The 21,512-nt window shown below is 45.4% G+C and overlaps 1 long non-coding RNA gene across 2 annotated transcripts in view; it reads right to left on the minus strand.

The window, feature by feature from the left end:
• Positions 1-21,512, minus strand: part of LOC131204857 (uncharacterized) — a 43,789-nt gene that overhangs the window by 4,624 nt on the left and 17,653 nt on the right. The window contains exon 2 of one of the 2 annotated variants that reach the window (XR_009156653.1): positions 6,049-6,204. This is a non-coding gene — a long non-coding RNA (uncharacterized LOC131204857). Of the gene's footprint in view, positions 1-6,048; positions 6,242-21,512 lie in introns of both variants that reach the window. The other variant, XR_009156654.1, reaches the window with a different exon arrangement.

Genomic DNA, 21,512 nt, shown 5'->3' on the forward strand with positions numbered 1-21,512 from the left:
ACCAAACCAGGTAACATTATCCGTGCATTGATGCAATACGCTGATGAATTTACCTAGTTGGGTAGCTTCATCAAGAAAACTACCAAGCTCAGAGAACACTAAGGAACCCACAGTTCAAGCCTGAGCTACGAATATTATATGTAGCCTTCCCTGGGTTTTTCCTGGGCGCACATTAACAGAGAGAAGCACAAGAGCAGAGCAGAAACACACACACAGAGAATCCATATGCATCCAACGTGGATACAGCTTTAATACATGAACACTGAGGCAACACATACACATTGCCCTGCATCCATTTTAATGCAACCTTTGATTTCATTACCGGAAGGAAACACGGGCTTTGTGGCTGTTGCTGATACAGCTTTCCTTGATTGCTTTGTTTCTTTAGCCTTTTTTTTTTAGAACAATTCCTGCTTTAAAAAAATGCCTGTGGGCCCCATAGAAATGGTTTCAGCTGTACACATAGTCCTCCACTTACAACTGTTTGTTTAGCAACCGTTGGAAGTTACAACAGCACTGAAAAAAGCCCTTACGACCAGCCTCATTGCAGCATCCCCATAGTACATGATCGAAATTTGGGACCTTAGCAATCGGCATGTTTTTAACCCACATATGCAGCATCCCGGGTTCAATGTGATTGTCGTTTCTGACTTTCCCAGGGACCCTTCGAAAAGCAAATTCAATGTGGGGGGAAACCAGATTCACTTAATGGCTGCATGATTCACTTAACAGCCATGCCAAGAAGGATGTGACTCACTCAATGACCCCCTTGTTAAGCAATGGAAATTCTGATTTCAGGTGTGGCTGCAGGTTGAGGACTACCTGTATTAGCAGCAAGGGCCACTCACCCTCTGCCTCCTTGAAAATGCAGGGAGAGCAGAAGCTGGCCACTCTTATGTGGGACCTTTCTATTAACCTCGTACAATTATAGGTGGTCCTCGACTTATGACCACAATTGAGCCCCACATTTCTTTTTTTTTATTATTGAAAAAGTTTTACAAAACTTTTTTCCACCCCTTCCCCTCCCCTCCCTAGCCCCTCCCCTCCCTTCAGAAACCCCTCCCCTCCTCTCCCCCCGACTTCCCAGAACAAACACAAGGTATAGTTAAAAATAAAACAAACATATGCTAAAAAAATTTCCCTCCTAACTGAATTGTACTCCTACAACTCTCATCAATTCCTAACCTCCCCCAACACAATCAAGAATAATACATTCTAATCATTCAAAGGCAGTCTGATATCTCTTAGTCTGATATCTGTTTTGAATATAGTCAATCCACTTTTTCCATTCATTTAAATATCTTTCTTGCGTATTGTCTTCCTTGACCGGGACGCCTTACGCACGGTCACTCATGCCCTCGTCACTTCCCGCCTGGACTATTGCAATGCTCTCTACATGGGGCTCCCCTTGAAGAGCACCCGGAGGCTCCAGTTAGTCCAGAATGCGGCCGCGCGGGTGATAGAGGGAGCACTGCGCTGCTCCCATATAACACCTATCCTGCGCGGCCTACACTGGCTACCGGTAGTCTTCCGGGTGCAATTCAAGGTTTTGGTTACCATCTTTAAAGCGCTCCATGGCTTAGGACCGGGATACCTTCGAGACCGCCTTCTGCCGCCGATTGCCTCCCAACGACCTGTGCGCTCCCACAGAGTGGGCCTCCTCAGGGTGCCGTCGACCAAACAATGTAGGTTGGCGACCCCCAGGGGGAGGGCCTTCTCTGTGGTGGCACCAGCCCTGTGGAATGAGCTTCCTCCGGGATTACGACAACTCCCCGACCTCCGGACCTTCAGACGTGAACTGAAGACTCTATTATTTCAGCGTGCGGGACTAGCCTAAGAACAAAATGTTATAGTTTAAATTTTAATGGGGGTTTTACTGGTTTTTACTTTTTTAGTGATCAGGCTATGATAATATTTAGTTTTAACTGGGTTTTAATGTTTATTTATTATATTGTTTTTATATTGTTTTTAATATGCCTGTGAACCGCCCTGAGTCCTACGGGAGATGGTGCGGTATATAAGTTTGATAAATAAATAAATAAAATAAATAAAAAGGCTGAGATTTTTGCCATCTCAGCCAAATTGGCAACTTTCAATATCCATTCTTCTATTGTAGGTACTTCTTTTTTCTTCCAATACTGTCCTATCAGTAATCTTGCCCCTGTTATTAGATTTAAAATCAGTTTAGTCTCAATTACTGTACAGTCCGTGGTAATTCCCAGCAGAAAAAATTGCGGCTGGAACTTTATCTTCTTTTTCAGAACATTTTGTAGAATCCACCAAATTCTTATCCAAAGAGCCCCACATTTCTGTTGTTAAGCGAGACATTTGCCCCATTTTACGACCTTTCTTGCCACCATTGTTAAGCGAATCCCTGCAATTGATAAGTGAGTAACCCGGTTGTTAAGTGAATCTGGCTTCCCCATTGCAACGGTCATAAGTGTGAACCATGTTGCCAAGCATCTGAATTCTGATCACGTGATCATGGGGAGACTGCTACAAAGGTCATAAGTGCGAAAAACGGTCGTAAGTCCCTTTTTTCAGTGCCGTTGTAACTTTGAACGGTCACTAAATGACCATCGCAAGTTGAGGACTATGTGTACGGTGGAAGCAACCAATCGGAGCTACCCAGGTGTGGGGCTGCAGGCCCCAAATTCTGCTCCTTTGCTCAGGGATGATTGTATTCAGTGCTTCATCCCGGATGCAGCTTTGGGATTTTAATGTTATTCAAAATATTGCCGGTGAATTAATAAAACCATCAATTATTAAAAGCCATCAACACTCCCTGGTGACTGTTTGCTGCAAAGTTAATGTATAAATCCAGAAAGACTTTTGTGAGCTGAAGTATAAATGTCTGGGGTGTGTGTGTTGTTTTTTGTTTTAATTTCGACAAAAAGATTCCATTTAGTGCTTTTTTTACCGGCATTCACACAAAGTTTTTAACCATAAACCTGGAAGTGGGGGGGGGGGCGGGATGGAGGCAGAGGGAGAGGGAGATTTGCTGAGAAAATTATATACAGTCCTCTTCATCTTCTCAGTGGTAGTTTGCCGCATAAGCCATAATTGTTTGGACAGGCAGAACAAGTTAAAACCATAAACCATGGTCTGTGAACCATTGTGGCTGGACTCATACTGCTCTCTCTGCCGCAGACACGCAGGCCTCATTCTGGCTTGTGCAATGTATGAATCAAGTCACCGGAATCCCTGCTGCCCGAATTCCGGCCAACATCATCGGTTTCTGCCCATGTTGAATGTGATACATTGGGTGAAGATTTTTAAAATGATTAATGCTTCGCTGCTTCTATCAGTCGTAAAGCCATAGAGGCTCAGAGATGCAGTATCCCATTATCCAGATGTTGTTTGTTACAAATAAATCCTCACCTTCTGGCTGTAACAGCTGTTGGGTAAAGCCAAGTGAGGGACCAATAAAATCTAAATATTGTGACTGAAGTTTGAGTTTATGGTATCAAGAGACCTGTTTTTTGTTTTTTTTTGGTAGAATGTGAAAACAGGCCTTGAAGTAGGCAACACTGGTTCAAAATACAGGTGGTTCATTTAGGGACCGTTCAAAGTTATAATGCCACTGAAAAAAGTGACTTATGACCAGTGGTGGGATTCAGCCAGTTCAGGAGAACTGGTTGTTAACTTTCTGAGCAGTTTGGTGAACTGGTTGTTAGAAGAGATAGAGATAGATAGATAATAGATAGATAGATAGATAGATAGATAGATAGATAGATAGATAGATAGATAGATAGATAGATAGATAGATATTGATTAGAGATAGACATAGATAGATTTTTTTTTTAATTTGCATTTATATCCCGCCCTTCTCCGAAGACTCAGGGCGGCTCTTCATCCATTTGTATATTATATACAAAGTCAACTTATTTCCCCCAACAATCTGGGTCCTCATTTTACCTACCTTATAAAGGATGGAAGGCTGAGTCAACCTTGGGCCTGGTGGGACTTGAACCTGCAGTAATTGCAAGCAGCTGTGTTAATAACAGACAGACTTAGTCTGCTGAGCCACCAGAGGCCCCTAATAATATTGATTAGCGATAGATAGGTAGATAGATAGATAGATAGATAGATAGATAGATAGATAGATAGATAGATAGATAGATATTGATTAGAGATAGAGATCAATCGATAAATAGATACATACATACATACATACAGTGGTGGGATTCAGCCAGTTCGCACCACTTCGGGAGAACCGGTTGTTAACTTTCTGAACAGTTTGGTGAACTGCTTGTTGGAAGAAATCATTCGAGCAAAGAACCGGTTGTTAGTTGATTTGAGTCCCACCACTGCTTATGATCATCTTTCACACTTACGACCATTGCAACATCCCCATGGTCACGTCAAAACTCAGATGCTTGGCAACTGAGTCATTTTTATGACGGCCGCAGTGTCCTGAGGTCATGTGATCACTTTTGGAAACCTTCAATGGGGAAGCCAGATTCAGTTCACAACCTTGTTACCAACTTAACAACTGCAGTGCCATCAAATGGGGCAAAACTCACTTAACAAATATCTCACCAGCAACAGAAATTTTGGGCCCAGTTGTGGTTGTAAATCAAGGATTACCTCTTTCAGTGGTGGCGAACCTTTTACTCACCGAGTGCAGAACATCTGCGCTAATGTGCAGCTCCTCCCCCATGTGCTGCGCATGCAACTGCCCCATCTGCGCATGCGCACGGCTTTTGTGCGTGCCCCCCATGCACTGTGTGCGCAACCACGCCATCTGCGCATGCATGCAGGTTTCACAGGGCTCCCCTGTGTGCTGCATGTGCAATTGCATCACCCCTCATCTGTGCATGCAAGTACTCTCTCACGCATGTGTAAATGCACACAAATGCGCAGGAGAGCTCTGAAGACCAGCTGAGTCCCCTGAATTGCACACATGCGCACCCGAGGCCCGAACACCAGCTGGGGTGCGTGCATGCTTGGTCAGTAGCTTTTGATGGCCAGATTCTGTTGGCTTTCATTTAGTACAGTAACTGGTAGTTACCAGCTGCCCATTCCTTCTTCCTATAATCACTAAGGATGGAGTTGGGAATAAGACCTCCAGAAAGTGGTGGGTTTCAAAAAAATTTATTACCCATTCTGTGGGTGTGGTTTGGTGGCATGGCATGGGAAGGATACTGTAAAATCTCCATTCCCTCCTTAATCCAAGGGAAGGTTACTGCAAAATCCCCATTTCCTCCCAGTCAGCTGGGACTTGGGAGGCAGAGAATAGACGGGGGCGGGACCAGTCAGAATTTCCACTACTGGTTCTCCAGAACTGGTCAGAACCTGCTGAAACCCACCTTTGCTCCAGAACAAGTCAGCACTGATCAAGATGCATAACACAAAAGACTTGATATGGCAAAACAACAACCACCTTTCTTATTCAATGCAACTGTCCAGTTGGATTTCACAGAACTTCTTAGAGGACCTAAGTAAGTGTTCTTTCTGACTATCATCTCTATAGAGCTGGATGGAAAACCTCTGATACATAGAGCTTTTGAGACCTAAAAACATGCATGCTGGGATGCAAGCTTCAGTGCAAACTACACATATTGATTAGCAAAACTCAGCATATTGTTGATTCCCTGATTGTTAGCTAAATTGGTTCAGATACCACCAAGGGCCTTCTTTGCTTGTATTTCTTCACCATCTGCAGGAATTTTAGCCAGATGCACCCTAATGCAGAGTCTTGATACTCAGACGATCCACTCTTGAGTCATATCCTGAGTTTATACAATACACATGGCTAATATGTGATGATCTAGTGGTTAGTAGCAAAATGATTGCATTCACACAACACACCAGGCTTGCCTAGTTTTCATTGTTATCAGTTATGTTTTTTCCCCTGCGATTGTGTCTTAGTATATTCAGCAAACCCAACGTTTGTGGCGAGTTCATGGTTCAACGTGTTTTCTGAACCTAGAAATTGTGTTAACTGAGCAAACCATGGACAAATGTGTTGTGCAAACTCAGATACTTGGTTAATTCAGATTTCCATGGATTAGGATGTTTACATCAGTAGTGGTTTTCACTTACCTTCGCTACTGGTTTGGAACTGTGAGCGTGTGCCTGGCACTTCTGCGCATGCGCAGGGCGTCCGTGATGACATCCAGGTGGGTGGGTGGGGCCTCCCGCCAGTGCCGCTACCAGTTCGTCTGAACTGGTAGAAACCCACCACTGGTTTACATACACCTGGAAATACGATGTCAAATTATAGGAGTATTCAGATCTGGAAACAAACACAGAATCAGGGCAGCAAAACCTTTCCAAACTAAGTAGTTCGGAACTGGAGTTATCCCGAAGTTTCATCAGATTTTGGAAGTAAGGCAGCAAGTGCTAAGTAGAAAGGAAGGACTCCTTGAGAATAACTGATCTGCAGTATTTAAGAGAGGCATAAAAGCTAGCAGCTGGGTTAAGGTGGGACTCTAGCAGGTGAAAATAATGACTTATAATTTCTAGCAAGTCCCAATCATTGGCTTCTTCCTTGAAGATTTTTCAAGCTTTGGCAACCACTGATCTCCTGTTTTCTCCCTGGACTTCACTACGAACTTCATTTTGGTTAGTTTTGGTTTATCTTACTGCATTTGAGCCTGGAAAGATTTAATAGTTTTAGCAAAGTTTCTAACGTTCTGTAGTACCACAATACTTACATTACCCATCTAAGGAAAAGTCAGGAGTGGTGGCAAGACAGTTTTTTCTCCTAGGTAGGAAAGGTCTTTTTCTAAGTGTGAGGGGTGGTTTTACTCAGGGGTGGGCTTCAAAAATTTTAGCAAGGGGTTCTCTGCCTGGTTGCTGGGTGGGCGTGGCCATTGTGGGCGTGGCCTAGTCGACCTCCTGCACCACGATAGGGGAGGGGGCATTTTTGCCCTCCCTGGGCTTTGGAGGCTTTCCTCAATCCTCTGGGAGGGTGAAAACAGCCTCTCCAGGCTCCAGAGGCCTTCCCGAACTTCCAGTAGGCCCATTTTTCACCCTTCCCAAGCCTCCACACGCACCCTGCACTTACCTGCATCCAAAAACGGGCCATGTGGGGACTCCTGGGAGGGGAGAGGTGGACAGGGCCAGCCAGGAGTGGGATTTGGGGGTTCTCTGTATTGCACAGAGGTAGAGGTTCTCCCAAACCCCCAGCAGCCCACCCCTGGTTTTACTACTGGTCTTCAAAAATAACATTATGTCAGGGTGGGGGAATGGAAATGCCAGCTGCCAGGGCTGTCGTACAGTTCAGAAACGTACAGTGTTGTAAGAAAGTACAGAAACAAGCATTTGGAAGAGATGGTGGGATCTGGTCAGGTGGACACGGAAGAACGTCAGTGTTCGAGTTCTTCTAGAACTGTTCCTTAATATTCTTTGACTGTGGCGTCCTTTTCTGTCCTATTCCATTTTCTGTGTGTTTGTGTGGGCACCAACGGAGCAGAAAACTAAGTGGTCTTTAATGGTCTTTCATTTATCATAACTCTCTAGTTCCTGCACTTATCCTTCTGAAGCGTGCCAGATTTTTGCTTGGGGCCATCCCTGTGATGGCTATCCATTTTCACATCAATTGCTCAAAAGTCTGGGAAGTAAATTGTTGTCTGTGGAAAAAATTAAATCTCCCCTTCTCTCAAATGATTGCATTCCTAGCTATTTCAGAATTTGTAGTTTCCGATCTTAGGGTCATCTCTCTGCAAGGCTAATTTGAATGAAAATGGGGCATGAAAGGTACCCCTCCTTTTGAAACCATAAACCAGGGGTGAAATGCTCCCGGTTCGGACCTGATCAGCCGATCCGGTAGCAATGGCGGTAGGTGATTCGGAGAACTGGTAGCAAAAATCCCTGCCCTCCCCCCGCTCATGCCCAGCTGAACCATGCGATCGTCAGAGCCTTTTTTTTTTACTTTTAAAAGCATTTTTTAAAAGGTAAAAATGCTGAAGCCTGCTAGGCAAAAAAATGGGGGTGGGTGGGGGCGTTTGTTTAAGAGAGAGAGAGAGAGAGAGACAGAGGGAGGGAGGGAGGGAAAGAAGGAGGGAGGGAGGGAGGAAGGAAGGAAGGAAGGAAGAAAAGAGGGAGGGAAAAGGAGAGGAAGGAAGGACTACAAACCTGCCACTAGATGCAGCTTCAGAGGATAATCCAGGGCTGGAAGGGACCTGGAGGTCATCTAGTCCAATCCTGCTCCAGCAGGACATTGTTAGTGAGTTTCTATCTTTTGATCCCCAGTCACATAGCCACGCCCACCCAGTCACATGACCCCCACCACCAAGCCACGCCCACCAAGCCACGCCCACAGAACCGGTAGGAAAGAAATGTAGATTTCACCACTGCCTTCAGAGGGCCTCCGGAACCTGAGGAGGCCGTTTTTGCCTTCCTGGAGACTTGAGGAAAGCCTCTGGAGCCTGGGGAGGGCAAAAACGACACACACACCCTGCCATGGTGCAGGAGGCCCCACCCAGCAACCAGGCAGAGAACCCCTTGCTAAATTTTTTGAAGCCCACTCCTGGGTAGAATAGGTATGTAGCAGCCATATGGTTCAAAATTGGGGCAGAGGAATGCTAGAATACAAAATAACAGAATTGGAGGGGACCATGGAGGTCTTCTAGCCCAACCCCAGAGGGACTCCAGAGTCTGGGGAGGCTGTTTTCGCCCTCACGGAGGCTCGAGAAAAGCCTCTGGAGCCCAGGGAAGGCAAAAATGGTCATCCCCCCAGCCATGGTGCAGGAGGCCGACTAGGCCACACCCACCATGGCCACACCCACCCAGCAACTGGGCGGAGAACCTGTTGCTAAAATTTTTGAAGCCCACCCCTGACCCCCACCCTGCAGATATCTCTTAAAAAAATTAGATCCAGTAGAAGAGAATATCTTTAGCTCAGCATTGAACCATGGAGACCTTGGTGTTCTCTGAGCTTGGTTGAACTGGCTGCAAGAAAGCAAATTGGATCCCTTTAGAACAGGGGTCTCCAACCGTGGTCCCTTTAAGACTTATGGACTTCAACTCCCAGAGTTCCTCAGCCAGCAAAGCTGAAAAGTCTTAAAGGGACCAAGGTTGGAGACCCCTGCTTTAGAACTTCTATCACATGTAGTTCTACATTGTGGAAATTGCCATCAATAGCCAAATGACATTTCCATCAAAAGCCTTCGTTAGATGAATTTTGATAAACTCGTGTCTTTCATATCTTGTTAAGCTACCATATGGGCCGTTTTCTTCTGACATATCAGGTTGCAGAAAGCTCTACCAGTATAATTACTTTATAGTTCCATGACTGACCCTCAGCAAACCATAATTAAGCACGACCTTGGATGTGGTCAATATCTTAGAGTCCAGCCCACCTCGTAAAAACTGTTGTGTATGAAAACTTCCATAATTGAGAATGTTCATATATGCTCTGAGCTGTCAGAAGAAAGGTGGGATATAAATGTATTTGTTCATGAGATATCTGTATTGTCCAATGGTGGAATTCAATTTTTTTTTACTATCGGTTCTGTGGCCGTGGCTTGGTGGGCGTGGCAGGGGAAGGATACTGCAAAATCTTCAGTCCCACCCCACTCCAGGGGAAGCATACTGCAAAATCCCCATTCCCTCCCCACTCCTGGCGGAAGGATATTGCAAAATCTCCATTCCCAGCCCACTCCAGGCGAAGGATATTGCAAAATCTCCATTCCCACCCCACTCCAGGCGAAGGATATTGCAAAATCTCCATTCCCTCCCGACTCCTGGGAAAAGGATATTGCAAAATCTCCATTCCCACCCCACTTTGAGGCCAGCCAGAGCTGGTATTTGCCGATTCTCCCAACTACTCAAAATTTCTGCTACCGGTTCTCCAGAACCTGTTAGAACCTGCTGAATTTCACCCCTGGTACTCTCATATTTCCAAAGGACTCTTGATGGTCTACCATTATCTGCAGTGATGGTGAAAGCACATTGTAATAACTTGGATCAATTTAGAAGAACAACCATGAAAACCCATAGAAATTATGTTAGTGCTAATGCAGCATGGCTGGCTTGGAAATTCTGGGAGCTGAAGTCCACACATCTTAAAGTAGCTGAAATTGAGAAACACAATTCTTCATTAGGAGAGTTGGCTGGGAATCCTGGGAGTTGAAGTCCACTCTTGTTGAAATTCCCAAGATTGGGAAAAAGCTGTTATTGAACTGAGCTAGAATTATTTGTGGTTTCTTCAACCATGGCTGTTCTTTTGAGCCAGATAAAACCCAGCCATGCCTACTACCTCTGTGTCTTCTGAACACACACGGCATGAATGAAAACGGTATAGTAATTATTACTCTGCAGCCTTCTGAAATAAAAAGAATGGGAAGTTGCTATGGGAGCCACAGCGGTGGCAGCAGCAACAATAACAGCTCATTTGTAATAGGCTTGAAATGTTCCCAAGTACAAATTACCTCTTGTTATAATAAATGGTATTTCGGACTAAGACAAAATCCCTAGCTGATCAGAGAGACCAAAATGTCAGAACTGTTGAGAAGAAGTCAAAGGGGAAGACTCAAATCATTGACTTGGTTCAAGGGAAAGAAGCTTAGCCTTCTTCTGCAGATTCTCCAATGCCTTGGACCTGGGACTATTGGATCTCAGCCACAAAAATCCAAACTGCTTGTTAGTGATTCTCAGGATTTTTGCAGCTTGGACTCGCTAGCTCGCATGGTAGCAATAAGGTGCAACAGAAATAGAAGTACAGATAGTCCTTGACTGTTGTGGTCCGCCAGCAGCCTGTGGAGCTGGCAACCGACTTGGACAGCGATGAGGCTGAGGAAGAACATGGGCCAGTCCTGGAGGCTAGGGAAGGCCCGGATGAGGGCTCTGTGTCGGAGGCAGCGATGCGGCCAGGGCCATCGGGGAGTGAGGTGCGGACTCCGGAGCCTCCAGACACTGATAGTAGTGAGTCAGAGGAACAGGAGGAGCCTGTTCCTAATGCATGCATGAGAAGAGCTGCCAGAAGGCAAGAGCAGCTAAAGCAAAGAGGACAACTCGGGAGTAGGGCCAAGAGATGATTGGCCTCTCCCATAAGGCTTAAAAGACCAGCAACGGCGTTTGGGCTCTTTGTCGGAAAACAACATTGATAGCTTCGTCTTGTTGCATTTGTTTCATATCGGCTTCTTCTGAACTTTTGCCAAGAGAGGCCTTTGGCAGTTTGCCTAATTGGACCAAGGTTGGTGATAGAACTGAGGAATTGTGTTGGGAGGAATTTGCTTTAATTTAGTTGAACGAAAGAATGAAGTAATTCTCAGCTGTTCGAATAAAGTTTGTTTGTTTTTACACTGACTGAGTTTCCTACTACCTACTTGGGCCTGTGTCACAACATTGACTTACAATCATTTGTTTAGAGGGGACAGTTCAAAGTTACAGCAGCTTTGAAAAATTGACTTCTAATCAAAGGTGCTTTCTCAAAAGGATTACGGTTTTTCCTTGAGGAAGAAGACGTTTTCCTTCTCATCAGTGATGAAGCTTCTGGAATGAGAAGCAAAACATCTTCATTCTCAAGGGAAAAAACCTAATCCAGTTGCCATTTGAGAAAACTCCTTTGAGACAAACGTGACCTGGAGGACTGAGAATCTCCGTAGATATAATCGGTCCTTGCACTTATCCAAGTATCCTCACGGTCAGGTGACCAAAATTTGGGTGCTTGACAACCGGCATGTATTGCTGTGTGGGGGGAGCACGGGAGGTTTGCGTGCATGCATGCCCACAACCATAATTCAATGTGCCCCCACGCATGCGCGCCTGATCTCCTCTGCTCCCCCCACTTTTGGCACGCAATGGCCTGGTCGGCTCAGTAGGCCCATTTTTTGCTCTCCCCAGGCTCCAGAGGCTTTCTTGGAGCCTGGGGAGGGTGAAAAAGGCCTTTCCCACCCCCTCGGAAGTCCTCCAGGGCCCAGAAATGGCCCGTTTCCCAACTTCCGGAGGGCCTGGAAGGCCTGTTTTTTGCCCGCCCCAGGCTCCAGAGGCTTTCTAGGAGCCTGGGGAGGGTGAAAACTGCCTCCCTCACCCCCACCCCCTGTAGGCCCTCCAGACGGGAGAAACAACCCGTTTCCTGACTTCTGGTGGGCCTGGAAGGGCTGAAAATCAGGTGGCCGGCATGCACATGCGTGCTGAAGCTGACCTAGGGCAACGCTCACGTGCCATAGGTTCGCCATCATGGGTATATAGAATGGAATGGAATACTTTATTTGACCAAGCGTGATTAGACCCTTAAGGAATTTGTCTGCGGTACAGAAACACTCAGTATACATATAATACAACAGAACAGTATCAGTAAAAGAGGGCATAAAACAGATAATAAGGATAAATAACACTTCAGTCACACTACAGAGGTTAATATAGGTAGACATTAGATAGCGTTGAGAGAATTAAGTGCTCAGCAGAATGAGGGCATAGGGGGTGGGGGGAAACCTGTCCCTGTGTCTAGTTATTTTGGCACATATACATATACACACACACACAGACAGACTTAAGTGTTTGCTTGATGCTGGTTCGGCTAGCAGCAGAGTTTCAGGGTGACCTATTAACAATATATAGTAGCATCGTATTATCCGAGAGCTCATCTGTTCTAAATCAGTAGGAGGCATCAATAGCAACCTTTCCCAGTTAGAACATTCAGCCAAGAATAATTGAGGTAAAAATGACAAAGAATATCAATATTCTCTGCAGCAGATGTAAAATACTGCAGCTAGGCTGTGGAAGGGAAATATCCTTCATGGGAAGGAGCTGGGCTGGCTCGCCTCTGATAATCAAACCAGGTTAAATCACTTGTGCTGAGGTATCAAGGCCTGTAGCGGGTCAAGACTTGATGATTGATGACCACCCTGGCTTCATGTAGAACCATAATCCCCTGGTCTGTAGATGGAAAGAAAGATCTCGTCCACGAATAGAATAGAATAGAATAGAATAGAATTGGCCAAGTGTGATTGGACACCCAAGGATTTTATCTTGGTGCGTATGCTCTCAGCGTACATAAAAGAAAAGATACCTTCATCAAGGTACAACACTTAAAACACTTAATGATAGTCATAGGGTATCCCAAACATGGGACCAGGGGTGGGCTTCAAAAATTTTAGCAAGGGGTTCTCTGCCCAATTGCTGGGTGGGCATGGCCTAGGTGGCTTCCTGCACCATGATGAGGGTAGTGGTCATTTTTGCCTTCCCCAGACTCTGGAGGTTTTCCTCGAGCCTCTGGGAGGGCGAAAATGACTTCCCTAGGCTCCGGAGGCCCTCTGGAGGCCCTTCCCGAACTTCCAGTCGGCCCGTTTTTCGCCCTCCCTGAGCCTCCGTGCGCACCCTGCACTTACCTGCATCCAAAATGGGCCACGTGGGGACTCTTGGGAGGGGACGGGAGGGATGGGCGGGGCCAGCCAGGAGTGGGATTTGAGGGTTCTCCAAACTGCACAGAAGCTTAGCTAGAGGTTCTCCCGAACTTCTCCGAACCCCCAGCAGCCCACCCCTGCATGGGACCCCTGAGTGAGCTTTCGGTATGGGCTCAAGTCCATCTATTTTCCTCAGCTTTTGGTGCCTGGACTTCTATTTAGTGTTTGTCTACTCATCATTTAGAATGGTGTTCTGTGCTTTGATTTGCACTTTTTCCTGGTCTTACTGGTGAATTTGTTGGATCTTACTGTGGAATTGCTTTCAATCAGAAGAGTGGGGTGTTTTGTTTAAATTATATTCATTAAAATGTAACTAGAGGTTCCATGTGGGCAGTGAAAATATGGTAGAGTCCTTTATGCCAGGGGTCTCCAACCTTGGTCCCTTTAAGACTTGTGGATTTTAACTCCCAGAGTCCCTCAGCCAGCAAAGCTGGTTGAGGAACTCTGGGAGTTGGTCCACAAGTCTTAAAGGGACCAAGGTTGGAGATCCTTGCTTTATGCTTTATTTATTTGTTCCAGCTATAATCATTTCTTCTGAAAGTTGGATGTTTGGGGGGGCAGCATACAAGGTGATTGTGTGCCATCCAGCTGGTATCAACCTTTAAAACCACATAAGTAGAATTCTAATCCAGGTTGATCTGTTCCCAACCTGAGGTTCCAGGGTGCATCCTTCACCACTATAGTTAAGTCCCTCCACCAGGTTCCTGATCGTCTCGTCTCTTTATAACTCATTGGAAGAGTTAAAAGATTCTAACACTGCCAACGCCACGTGTGAAATCAATTCATTGAAGAGTTTGGCCATGTTTTGCCTCTCTATTTATTTATTTATTTATTTTATTAAATTTTTATACCGCCCTTCTCCCGAAGGACTCAGGGCGGTGTACAGCCAGAAATAAAATACAAGATATATACAATTAAAAGAAATTAAAATATAGCAATTACTAAACGGCTGATAGTTAAAAATGAATTTAAAATTTAAAATATTAATAAAACCCCAATATAAAATCAAACTATTATGCCAGTCCCGCTTGAGTAAATAAATATGTTTTTAGCTCACGACGGAAGGTCCGAAGATCAGGCACTTGACGTAGGCCAGGGGGGAGTTCATTCCAGAGCGTCGATGCTCCCACAGAGAAGGCCCTACTCCTGGGGGCCGCCAGCCGACATTGTTTGGCGGACGGCACCCTGAGGAGACCCTCTCTGTGAGAGCGTACGGGTCGGTCGGAGGCATACGGTAACAGCAGGCGGTCTCGTAAGTACCCGGGTCCTAAGCCATGGAGCGCTTTAAAGGTGGTAACCAGAATCTTGAAGCGCACCCGAAAGACCACAGGAAGGTCCGAAGACAGGGGGGGAGGGGAATGTACAGAGCAGAGAATGTTATTCCATCTGTACGGTAAGTGGGAGAGGCAGATATGGCGGAGGCAGGGGGCCGCATCATTCTTCGGGAGCACGTGTTCGATGTTTAAAAGCGATCACGTGCTCCGGCCCCTCAGTCCTCACTCGTTCCCCGGATGGTCAAGACCCTCAGAGCTTGGGTCTTTGGCTGATGCTTTGCAATGCCCGGTCCGTGGTTAACAAGGCTCCCCTGATTCGTGATTGCTCTAGGCATTGTGATCTATAAACCAGGGTTTACAAGTTAGCATACTATGTAAATCAAGCTGTCGTTTGTTCGATAAACCATGGTTTATTGTTATAGTTAAGTTCTTAATTTGATCACTATGTAATTGGAGCAAAAATGCACTTGGACTGTGAAAATGTACCTCCCCATGGCAGCCTGGCTTGCAAGAAGTATGAAAGGAAAATGCAAATGCAAATGGCTGCAGATTGGCAGAGCATACAGGCCTCTGACTGAGAGCCCAAGAGGCAAGTAACATGCAAGCAATTGTTCCACAGATATGTAGGTTTTCTGATAAACTGTCTCAGAGTAGCTAATGGCAAAACAGGAAGCACTTAACTGAACAGCAGGCAGTGCCGATTAGCTAGCAGAAATGTGATGTATTGGAAGAGTGGTGGAAAGACAATCGCAAGAAGCAAGGCAATCTCTATTATGCCGTGTCCTGCATTTGTCCGTCCTCTTTTTTTTTTTTTCTAGTGTGCTTTTCTGAATTGCCAGCCAATGGCTGGAATTTGCCAGTTGCTTCTCCATGGGATACATGCATATCTCAGATGGCCCCATGCCACAGACGGAGAGAGGTCAATTCCTACATCCAGCTGTGCCATAATATCCTTTGCTCTCTCTGTCATGCTGCGTGAACCTAGCTTTTTGCCAGGCTCCGAAATCCAAGACAGACACATTGAGGCTCTTCTAAGCAGTTCCCTTTATTGTTCCTCCTCCCCTACAGACAGTATCTTGCCAAGCTAAAGCATACTACTTGCACCATGAAACATATACTCTAGGACCATGATGGCGAACCTATGGCACGTGTGCCACAAGTGGCACGTGGAGCCATATTTGTGGGCACGTGAGCGTTGCCCTAGGTCAGCTCCAGTGCACATGCACATGCTGGCCAGCTGATTTTCGGGCTTTCCAGTCCCACCGGAAGTTGGGAAACAGGCCATTTCTGGCCTCCGGAGGGCCTCTGGAGGGCTGGGAGAGTCCGTTTTCGCCCTCCCCAGGCTCCTAGAAAGGTTCTGGAGCCTGGGGAGGGTGAAAAATGGGCCTACCGGGCCCACCAGTAACCTTTTTGCCATCGTGTGCCAAAAGTGGGGGGAGCGCAGGGGAGTGCAGGGGCATTGAATTATGGGTGTGGGCACACATGTGCGGGACGCCCCCCGTGCTCCCCCTGCTTTTGGCAGGTGACGGCAAAAAGGTTAGCCATCACTGCTCTAGGAACTGTTAGAGAGGAATTGTCTTAACTTTCTCTCTCGCTTCCTCTCCCGCACAAAGTATGTAAACTAGACTGTCTTTTGCTCCTCTGGAATGCAGCCCCTCTCTCCTGGGAATCCAGGCTACATTCCACCCCATTTTTCAAGTTTGTGATCATAGAGTTGGACTCAACATATCTGAACCCAGCCAGTAACAGCTTACTGCCTTATTGCCTTACACAATGTAAGCCACCTTGAGTCTTCGGAGAAGGGCGGGATATAAATTCAAATTAAAAAAAAACCTGCAAAACTGGAGGCAAAATTGGTCAAACAGTGGCTGCTTAGCCCAACAACTAAGCCATGTTAATGGCCACCCAGACTGCCCAACCCATTCCCCCCCCCATTCAATGTTGCAGTCTTCTGTTTTTCTGTGGTTGGGTGGGAGTGATTGGTCCTCAAGAGGTGGCACCAAGCTGGAAAGTCTTGAGTATTAATTCTTCCATGAGACATCTTGACTGACCATCAAAGTTGCATGTTGTTCACCTGATGTACCCTGGAGTTTAGACCTGGGTCTTGGCAATCAAAGCAAGCATTTGTTTGCCGTCTTGGTGGCATTCCCTGGAGTCTTTTCTAGTGGTCTGACTTTCCAGTGGTCTGACTTTCACCAAAAGTGTCACCAGGAAAATTATGGCTTGCACAATTTTAATCTTTATAGGCATAGACCCCCTCAAGACACCTGAGTATCTTTTCCAAGGCTGCTCTACTAAATGTTAGTTTGAGGCATATTTCTTGGCTGCTGGTTCCTTTATTGTTGATATTCGAACCTAAGAGATAGAAGTTCTCCACTATTTCAATAGCTTCATTCTTCATTCCTTGACACTTGTCTGTGGTAACTGAGTCATAACTCAATGGGAGGGGACAGCTGAGTTTTGTGCATAGACTCAATTCTGTTGTTTTTTGGGAACCGAGGCGAGTAGAAGATGAGATGTGGGGTTGAATATATAAAAAAACACACCTTTCAAACTGATTTCTCCAGGAGCAGTCAAAAAAGTCAAGATAGTGACTGAGACTGTACCCATAACCCTTCCTTATGTGCATTCTATAGGTGACATACCTAAAAAAAGAATTTCATGTAAATGATCATGATAACCATCTTTTTTTTTTTATTTGAATTTACATCCCGCCCTTCTCCGAAGACTCAGGGTGGCTTACATTGTGTTAAGCAATAGTCTTCATCCATTTGTATATTATATACAAAGTCAACTTTTATTGCCCCCAACAATCTGGGTCCTCATTTTACCTACCTTATAAAGGATGGAAGGCTGAGTCAACCTTGGGCCTGGTGGGACTTGAACTTGCAGTAACTGCAAGCAGCTGTTTTAATAACAGACTGCTTAGTCTGTTGCGCCACCAGAGGCCCTTGATTTATTTAAGCCCCCACCCCCACTCCTGTGGAAAGCTCTTGGCTGAATATCTTTGTTGTAAGAGTCCTTTATTAGTCATGGAGAAATCCCCAAAGAATTTTGCAGCATGATACAGTGTTGATGTGTTTGGAATTTTTCTTCTCTGAGGATCTTCTGACCATTCCTAAAGCTCACATCTGGTTGGTTTTCTCAGATCCCTGCAGTACTGCAGGTTACTTCTGCTGACTGCTGGCTGGTTGCAATTTGGCAGTTCAAATCTCACCAGGCTCGAAGTTGACTCAGCCTTCCATCCTTCCAAGGTGGGTAAACTGAGGACCCAGATTGTTGGGGCCAATATGCTGAGTCTGTAAATCACTTAAGGAGGGCTATAAAGCACTGCGAAGTGATACATGAGTCTAAGTGCTATTGCTATTTTTCCCTTCCTTTCCTTGGTCCTGGTGGTGCAGTGGTTAGAATGCAATATTGCAGGCTGACTCTGCTCACTGCCAGCAGTTCAGTTCTCAACAGCTCAAGGTTGACTCAGCCTTCCATCCTTCCCAGATCAGTAAAATGAGGACCCAGATTGTTGGTGGCAATATAATGACTCTGTAAACCACTTAGAGAGGACTGTAAAGCATTGTGAAGCGGTATATAAGTCTAAGTGCTATTATTGCTAAATGTGTGAAGTTCAGTTTATTTAGAGCAGTGTTTCTCAACCTCAGAAAACCTTAAAGTGTGTGGACTTCAGTTCCCAAAAACCCCCAGCCAGCATAATGGCTGGAGAATTTTGGAAGTTGAAGTCAACAAATGGTTGAGAAACACTAGTTTACATCAACCCTATCTTGCATTTAGCCTGTATTCAATTAATCTTCCATCAGTAATCAATAGATAGTTTAGTACTTTTTCCTGAGCCAAGACTCAATCCATCTGCGGGGAGCAATGTGCCAGGTGATATGGAGGGCTATGAACAAGGGGGACCCCCCAAATGGTTTGGGCTGTGCATTTTCTGTGTGTGTGTGTGTCACCCTCCTTTTCCCCTCGCTTTCTCAGATGCATTTTATTCCCTGTTTTGTTTTCTCTTCCATCAGCCCCTTCCCTACTTCAGCTGACTGCCAGGGAACAAATCATAGCTTTTGCCAAAGATTTGGATTGATTCTGGCAGAGGCTATTTGAAATTGAGCCAAAGTCTCATAAAATCTCCAGTCCTGTCCTTGTCAGTTATTTAGTGCCTCAAAAAGTAACTAAAGTCATTTTTAAGTCAAAGGTGGACACCTCTGTATAGTTTTTCTTGGCAGCCGACTAGAAGCCATTGCAGCTTTCGGGGAGAGTATCTGACTCCCTGGCCTCATCTCCAATCCCAGGGGTTTCCGAGTGGTCTTCCATCCAAATACTAATTATGTTTGACCTGCTGTACTTTACACATACAAACACACAGCCAATCCCATGCCATGCCCACAAAGTCGTTGTTGTCGTGGGGAAAATAGAAAGAGGGATCATTATGTACCCTCCCTTGAGTAGGTCAGAATAAAAGTGGGATATAGACATCTAATAAATAGATTACAGGCAGTCCTTGACTTACGACCGCAATTGAGACCAGAAATCCCATTGCTGAGCAAGGAGCATATACTACTATTAGAGTACAAAGAGACGTAATGGCTACAGGTTTAGGAATCCCTATGTTAGATCTTTAATCTCATTAATGTGTACCCCTCTCTTACTGATTAAAGTTAAATTGCTGAGGTTGAGAAACACTGATCTAGATCAGCAGTTCTTAAACTGGGGTTAACTACCCTCAAGGGAGTAATTTGGTCAAATCCTGGGTTAATGGAGCAATTTCCAAAGTCTTATTTGCGAGTCAAGAATCCAATTTGAGGCGGTAATATAAACGCTTGTCCAAAACAACAATGCCGTTATTCAAGACCAGGGAAAATGGTACAGGTAGTCCTCACTGAACGACTACCCTTGGGACTGGCAAATCCATTGCTAAGGTCACAAAGGGGGAAAAAATATGACCACACCAGATTTACAACCTCACTTCTGCTTCCCTCATGAAGCAAAAAAAAAAACTGCCGTTGTTAAGCAAGACATCACGGGAGAGCTTGTGACTTTGCCCTGACTTCTTCGTTCATATTACTTGTTAAAAGCCAATCACAAAGCATATCGATGGCAACCCTATCAGAGTTGGGTTTCAGCAGGTTCTGACCAGTTCTGGAGAACCGGTAGTGGAAATTTTGAGTAGTTCGGAGAACCGGTAGTAAAAATTCTGATTGGCCCTGCCCCCATCTATTCTCTGCCTCCCGAGTCCCAGCTGATCGGGAGGAAATGGGGATTTTGCAGTAACCTTCCCCTGAAGTGGGGAGGGAATGGAGATTTTACAGTATCCTTCCCCTGCCATGCCTACCAAGCCACATTCACAGAACCGGTGGTAAAAAAATTTGAAACCCACCACTGGACCCTATGATCACGAAACACGGGAATGACTGTAAATGCAAGGGTTGGTTGCAAAGTTTTTTTCCTTCAGTCCTTGTATTTATTTATTTTATTTATTTATTTATTTATTTATTTATTCGTATTTATATACCGCCCTATCTCCCTAGGGACTCAGGGCAGTTTACAGGCAGATAAAAAACATATAGATACAAAATAAAACATCCATTAAAAAACTTATTCCAAATAGCCAAATAATTAAAAATAACAGTATACATAATAAAACCCATTAAAACCAATTTAAATTTAAAATCTAAAATCTAGTCCAGTCCTGCGCAGATGAACAGATGAGTTTTAAGCTCGTGGCGAAAGGTTCGGAGGTCCGGAAGTTGACGAAGTAACTTGTAACCTTGAACACTTGCTCAAAGAAGCAGTTGTTAAGCATCTTTAATTGGGTCAAGCAATTCCCATAGCCAAATGATTAGATAACTACAGGATGGATGGATGGATGTGTTGTGGCCCGCTGGCGGCAGGCAACAGAGTCGGACACTGAGGAGGTTGGGGAGGAACATGGGCCAGTCCTGGGGGCTGGGGAAAGCTCGGACGAGGGCTCTGCGTCGGAGGCAGAGAGGGAGCTAGACAGCAGTGAGGCAGAGGAACAGCTGGAGCCCAGTGTGTGCATGCGCAGAGCTGCCAGAAGACAAGAACAACTCAGGAAGCAGGGTCAACTCAGGAGTAAAGCCACACCTTGGAGGTGATTGGCCCCTCCAATAGAAAACAAAAGAGAAGCGAACAGGGAGGGGAGTTTTGCAGGAAACAATTCATTCAGTCAGTCGTTGCAAAAGTGGAAAGTTCTGTTGGTGACTTTAAAAGACTCTGTGCCAGGTTTTGCCTTGTCTGCAATTGGACACTAGTTATCTGCCAGCTTTCCCAGCAAGATAAGGTGTGTTGATAAATATGCCTCTGAAAGACTGTTTGCAAAGCCGTGCTGACTGTGAATGAACGTAATTCACAGTTGTGTAAATAAAAGGGGTTTTACCGGGACTAAGACTGCTTCTTGCTACTTAAGGAAGCCTAGTTCAGAACAGGATGGATGGATGGATGGACGGACGGACGGACAGACGGACGGACAGGCAGGCAGGCAGGTAGACAGACAGACAGACCTTGATTTACCGCTACAATTGAGTCCAATATTTGCATTGCTGAGCAAGACAATGATCAATAGAGTTTTGGCCCATTTTATGACCTTTCTTGCCACAATTGTTCAGTGACTCAGTACAGTTAAATAACACGGTTTTTAAGTAAATCTGGCTTCCCCATTGACTTTGCTTGTCAGAAGGTGCAAAAAGTGATCACATGACCCCCGGGACACTGCAACCATCATAAATATGAGCCAGTTGCCAAGTGTCTGAATTTTGATCACGTGACCATGGGGATGCTGCAATGGTCATAAGCGGGAAAAACGGTCATAAGTCAGGTTTTTTGGTGCTGTTGTAACTTCAAATGGTCACTAAATGAA

The sequence above is a fragment of the Ahaetulla prasina genome, chromosome 10 (assembly GCF_028640845.1).
Source record: "Ahaetulla prasina isolate Xishuangbanna chromosome 10, ASM2864084v1, whole genome shotgun sequence".
Taxonomy (NCBI): domain Eukaryota; kingdom Metazoa; phylum Chordata; class Lepidosauria; order Squamata; family Colubridae; genus Ahaetulla; species Ahaetulla prasina.